Source organism: Ovis aries, chromosome 19, assembly GCF_016772045.2.
Source record: "Ovis aries strain OAR_USU_Benz2616 breed Rambouillet chromosome 19, ARS-UI_Ramb_v3.0, whole genome shotgun sequence".
Taxonomy (NCBI): domain Eukaryota; kingdom Metazoa; phylum Chordata; class Mammalia; order Artiodactyla; family Bovidae; genus Ovis; species Ovis aries.
Genome location: NC_056072.1, coordinates 35,461,496 through 35,468,157, shown reverse-complemented (window position 1 = coordinate 35,468,157; position 6,662 = coordinate 35,461,496). Strand labels below are relative to the sequence as shown.

Below are 6,662 nucleotides of genomic sequence, written 5' to 3'. Positions count from 1 at the left end.
GGAGTGATAGAATGCCAGCTTTGTCTCTGTACTTTAAGACTGAATAGGAAGCAGAGACTGGAGTTATATCTGGACAGAGGTCAGTAACAACCTTTTTTTTTCATCATCTACTTGAAATTCGTGTCTCTGACTTCTGGATATGGCCCATTCATTTTCCTTTGTGAGATTCTCAAGTTCACCTAGTTTGCTTGTTCTGAGACCATCACTATGCCCTGGGGGTAAACACGTGGTCCAGTCGTGACCATTTGGAACAATCCATATACCTGGTCACAATATTGGGTTCAAGAATGGGCATGTGACCTCCCAAGCTGGGCTGATGAGAAGTCTAGAACTTTTGCTTAAACAGTCAGGAAAGAGGTGCCCTCTTTCCTTTGGATTGTTAGGCTGGAAGAATTTAAGTCTAGAGGTGCTGATAAATATCTTCTCTAGTTTCAAGGAGCAATCCTATCTATAACAGGACAAAATAATAGCTGAGAGAAGTGGAACCCAGAGATGAGGGAAGATAGTGTCCATCTGTGCTAAAATCTATAGCTTCTAGACTAGTCTACTATTTGAACCAGTAATTTCCTTTGTATGTTTTTGGATAGAGGGAGGATTTTGTTACCTGCAATAGAAAAACAACAACAAAAAAAAACCTCACCGTTCTGATTTAGGAGTCACCCAAAACTGTTTAGTACTAAAAGAAAGTGGACTTCCTCCATACCTTCCACCCCAACTCTGAATCAACAAAGGAATTTGGGGAAAAGTCTCAGCATGTGAATTTAGGTTCAGCTTCTCTTGTGGCTCAGCTGGTAAAAATACCGCCTGTAATGTGGGAGACCTGGGTTCGATCTCTGGGTTGGGAAGATCCCCTGGAGAAGGGGAAGGCTACCCACTTCAGTATTCTGGCCTAGGGAATTCCATGGACTGTAAGTCCATGGGGTTGCAAAAGGTCGGACACAACTGAGCAACTTTCACATTCTACATAAGTGCCATACATAAAAATTTTGGCAAGTTAAACCAGAAAGAATCCCAGAAAGTTTGTGACCTAAAAAGGTGAAGTTACTGCTGTCCCAGGGTTGTCTGTTGTGGTGTAACTGAAGTGCCGTGACGTTAGAGTCCTCCACTCTCACTATCTTTTAGTGAAACAAATTTCAAAATGTAAGATCCTGCGTATATGTGGATTGTAATATCAACTTGGGCTTTCCAGGAGGCTAAGTGGGTAAAGAATCCATCTGCTGGACACGCGGGTTTGATCCCTAGGTCAGGAAGATCCCCCCGGAGAAGGAACTAGTAACCCACTCCAGTTTTCTTGCCTGGGAAATCCCATGGACAGAGAAGACTGGAGGGCTACACTACATGGGTTTACAAAGAGTTGGACACAACTTAGCGACTAAACAATAACAGTATTAACTTATGGAGAGTGGTCAGCTTTTTATAAATGAAATAGAATAGATGACATCAGAATACATCACGTTAGAAGAGAAGAATAAGCAGTATTTAGTGAAATTTCATTTAAGTTGTATATTTAAAAATATGTATATATCCAAGTATACATAGAAATCAATACAGTGAATCATTGAATCTGACATGAACTATGTACTTGTACTGTGGTTCTTAGAGTTTGAAAGCCTCTTGAATGCATGCTTGGATTTCCTTTATGAGCACGTTTATATTTGAAAGGGACAGAGGGAGTATGTTTTTCATAACAGGAAAGGGTTCCTGGTCTCTCAAGCTAGCCTATTCTGGAGGACAGAGATTTTAATGAAGGTTCAGAGCCTGGGCTGTGAACACAACAATTTCCCTGTTTGTCTTCCCCATCACTGAGCTACCAGCAACCAGAGCATTCTTTTGGAACGCTTTTGGAATTCTTTGGGGGATGAAAGTGCTGTATAAAATCAAGTCTGGTCTGTTTATGGATGTAATTCTCTGTGCCCAGAGATCAGGACGAGCGCTGCGGTCAGAATTACACTGCATCTGATTCTCATTAACTGCCCATGATTTCTCCCCTGGATCCTGCGGCTCTGCCCTCTCTGAATTACTGTGCACATGGTTCACTTCCGCAGATTTAGCCCGGGTCATCTGCGATCCAGTCCGCCGTTCAGTTAGAACCGATGCTGCAATTTGAGTGGACCTATATCAGGAGTGCTTTCGACATGAAAATTCTGTCTAATGATTAAAGAAACTTCCTGAGCTCAATGCTGCTGACTTTACAGAGTTTATTACCAAACACTGTGGGGAAGGGGTAGATCAGATTTCTTTGGCCTGGAGACAGAAAATTGGACAATACATGTTTATTACCAAAATTGGGACAGCAATCAAGGCCTATCTCAATCCCTGTTCAGTACTGAAAGAGTATTGCGCACTTTTTTTAAAGCTAATAATTACTTACATGAGTTCAGTTCATTTCAGTCACTCAGTCGTGTCGGACTCTTTGCAACCCCATGAACCACAGTACGCCAGGCCTCCCTGTCCATCACCAGCTCCTGGAGTCTATCCAAATTCATGTCCATTGAGTCAGTGATACCATCCAACCATCTCATCCTCTGTCGTCCCCTTCTCCTCCTGCCCTCAATCTTTCCCAGCATCAGGGTCTCTTCAAATGAGTCAGCTCCTTGGATCAGGTGGCCAAAGTATTGGAGTTTCAGCTTCAACATCAGTCCTTCCAATGAACACCCAGGGTTGATCTCCTTCAGAATGGACTGGTTGGATCTCCTTGCAGTCCAAGGGACTCTCAAGAGTCTTCCCCAATACCACAGCATCAATTCTTCAGTGCTTAGCTTTCTTTATAGTCCAACTCTCACATCCATACATGACTACTGGGAAAACCATAGCCTTGAGTAGATGGACCTTTGTTGACAAAGTAATGTCTCTGCTTTTTAATATGCTATCCAGGTTGGTCACAACTTTCCTTTCAAGGAGTAAGTGTCTTTTAATTTCATGGCTGCAGTCAATGTCTGCAGTGATTTTGGAGCCCAATAAAGTCTGTCACTACTTTCATTTTTTTCCCATCTATTTGCCATGAAGTAATGGGACCAGATGCCATGATCTTAGTTTTCTAAATGTTGAGTTTTACCCAGTTTTTTTCACTCTCCTCTTTCACCTTCTTCAAGAGGCTCTTTAGTTCCTCTTTGCTTTCTCCTATAAGGGTGGTATCATCTGCCTATCTGAGGTTATTGATATTTCTCCCAGCAATCTTGATTCCAGTTTGTGCTCCAGCCAGTCTAGCATTTCGCATGACGTACTCTGCACATAAGTTAAATAAGCAAGCTGACGATATCCAACCTTGACATACTCCTTTCCCAATTTGGAAAAAATCCGTTGTTCCATGTCCGATTCTAATGGTTGCTTCTTGACCTGTACACAGATTTCTCAGGAGGCAGATAAGGTGATCTGGTATTCCCATCTCTTGAAGAATTTTCCACAATTAGTTATAATCCACACAGTCAAAGCTTTAGTGTAGTCAATGAAGCAGAAGTAGAATTTTTTCTGGAGTTCTCTTGGCTTTTCTATGATCCAACGGATGTTGACAATTTGATCTCTGGTTTCTCTGCCTTTTCTAAATCCAGCTTGTACATGTGGAAGTCTTCTGTTCACATACTGTTGAAGCCTAGCTTGAAGCACTTTGAGCATTACCTTGCTAGCATGTGAAATGAGTAAAATTGTGTGGTAGTCTGAACATTTTTTGGCATTGTCCTTCTTTGGGCCTGGAACAAAAACTGACCTTTCCCAACTATACTTCCATAAAATAAAAACTATATGTTTATTTCTCCTTCACACTTAAGTTTTTCTGGGTCCTTGTGGGTGTAAGTGGGAGGCTCCTCTCCACATCATCCTCTGTCTACCTTGGCTGCACCTGGAAAATTGCAGGCCCCTCTGACAAGGAAACAGAGGGTGGCAGATTGTGCAGCAGTACTTAAGACTCTGCTCGAAGTAATGCCTTCCTTCTGCTCACCTCTCATTGGCTAAAGCAGATTGTAGGCCTCACCTAACTTGAGGAGTTCAAGAAAGTACTGCCCTACCTGTGTTTCTGGAAGAAAAACACAAATTTATTGAACAAGGAAAATAACTTCTGCAACTGTTCTGTGAAGAATGTGCTTTTACTACACCCATCTCTCATCCACTTTACAGATGAGAAAACTGAAGCATAGAGAATTTATGGAACCTGCCTCAGGTCATAAAAACAGTAAACAGAGTAGAATGACCAGGTTTAGCAAATAAAAATACAGGACATCTGGTTCAATTTGAATTTCAGACAAACAACAAATAATTTTTTAGTATGTGTGGGGGTGCCAAGTCACCTTCAGTCCTATCCAACTCTTTACAACACTATGGACTGTAGCCTTCCAGGCTCCTCTGTCCATGAGATTGCTCCAGACAAGAATACCAGAGTGGGTTGCCATGCCTTCCTCCAGGGGATCTTCCTGGGCCAGATTTGAACCCACATCTCTTGTATTTCCTGTATTGGCAGGCGAGTTCTTTACCACTAGAGCCACTGTGTAAATACAAATATCTCTGTATTTTTGCTAAGTGGGCATTTGGTGTTTATCTAAAAATTAAATTTAACTGGCTGCCGTGTATTTTATCTGGCAGCTTTAAAATGAAGTGGCCAGGATATGAACCTAAGAATTTTGGCTCCAGAGATTATTTTTTGTTGTTATTTATTATGGATTTTTTTTTTCTTCAATTTCAATTTTTACTTTTTGGCCACTTCCCACTGCATTTGGGATCCTAGTTCCCTAACTAGGATAGAACCCATGCCCCCCTGCAGTGGAAGTGGGGACTCCCAACCCCTGGACCACCAGGGAAGTCCCTCCAGAGATGAATAGTCTGTTTAGTACCATTCTCTTCCTGTGGTTTTGTTCCCCTTTCAGTGTTAATTTAGTATTTGCTCTTTAATCTTATGAATAAGGCCATAAGCAAATTTGAACACTTCTCTAAGAGGAAAGAAAAAGGCACTCTGGAAACTTTTCTCACTGATAGTTTCTTGTACTGTTCTAGGAGGTGGGGATGGGACTCAGGAGGGGACTGAAGGTGGGGAAGTTAAGAAAATAGAGGAGAATGAGAATCTGTCTGCCTTCAGACCCATCTCATGATCTGCCCCCTAATGTTCTTAGCCAATGGGAGGGGAAATGTGGGGCAGATAATCCCCACATTTTTCTATAATTTTGAAATGTGGCAAATTTCCCTTTTTTAATTATGAAGCTCTTAGGCTGCTAATAAACTTAGTTGTCATTCCTGGTTCACAATAATTGGAGGATACAGGCTTGAGGAGTTGGATTTAACTGTGGTCATCAATGGGCATATGATTTATTTATGTGGGTGGGTGTAAGTTTGGGGTTAGGTGGTTTAGGAAGCCAGCCTAAGACTCTAGATGTTTCAGATACTTTCCCACCCAGTGAAGAGTTGGTATGCAAATAATTGTTGATAATAATTAAGCCAGCCCAAGACTCCATGGGCTTCCCAGGTGGCGCTGGTGGTAAAGAACCATCCTGCCAATACAGGAGACCCAGAAGACGCAGGTTTGATCCCTGGGTTAGGAAGATCTCCTGGAGAAGAGAATGGCAACCCACTCCAATATTCTTGCCTGGAGAATCCCATGGGCAGAGGAGCCAGTGGGCTAGAGTCTGTGGGGTCACAAAGAGCTGGGCATGGCTAAAGCAACTAAGCACACAGCACATAAGACTCCATATTTTTCAGATACATTTTCACCAAGTTGATAGTTGATTTGCAAATAATTATTTAATGATTATTACTATTATTATTAAACAATAGCTGATTTATGAATAGCATTTGATAAACTTATTCATTGCCTGAAGCAGAATCTAGCATATAATAGAAAGGAAATCTTTCTTGAACCAGTGATTTAAAGTTGATGCCTTTATTTGCCCTATTTTACAAATGAGGAATTAGAAGTTTAGAGGAGCGAAGTGACCACTAATTAAAGTCAGACCAATTTCTGAAGAGCTTTTGGTCTAGCCAATAACTTTAATTTGCTGAAAGACTGGTGTTCCAGAGCTGGTTATTATTGATACTACTCCCTTTGACTTGACTTGGCCTTCGAAGGCATGCAATTGCAGTCTTAGAAGACTATTAAGAGTGGAGTAAGGACAAACAATTAGGAGGAGCCGGTATGCTTGAGCCCTTGGATAAAAAGATAACCCAGTACAGAAGATTAGCATTTCTTTACTGCTAAGTGTCCTGTTTCAAGTCTTAATCCCATGCAAGCAAAGCGAAGTGAAATCACTCATTTGTGTCCGACTCTTTGCGGCCCCCGTGAACTGTAGCCTACCAGGCTCCTCAATCCACGGAATTCTCCAAGCAAGAATACTGGAGTGGGTTGCCATTTGCTTCTCCCGGGGATCCTCCCAACCCAGGGATCGAACCTGGGTCTCCCGCATTACAGGCAGATGCTTTACCATCTGAGCCACCAGGGAAGCCCTTAATCCCATGCAAAGTGAGACAAAGTCTTTCCCTAAACTATGTTTTCCTCTTTTTGGCTGCCCTAAGTCTTTGTTTCCATGTATGGGCTCTTCATTGGGGCCCACAGGCTTTCTCTAGTTGTGGCTTAGTTCCCTCTTGGCATGTAGGACCTTAGCTCTCAGGTGGGGGATGGAACCCATGTCCTCTGCATTGCAAGGTGGATTCTTAACCACTGGACCACTAGGGAAGTCCCCAGGCTA

General features: G+C 42.3%; 1 non-coding gene across 1 annotated transcript; it reads right to left on the bottom strand.

Annotated features, from left to right (window-relative positions):
- Positions 1-6,344: 6,344 nt before the first annotated feature.
- On the bottom strand, positions 6,345-6,416 carry TRNAY-GUA (transfer RNA tyrosine (anticodon GUA)). Its single transcript has one exon. It is a non-coding gene; the product is annotated as a tRNA-Tyr (tRNA).
- Between the last annotated feature and the right edge of the window lie 246 nt (positions 6,417-6,662).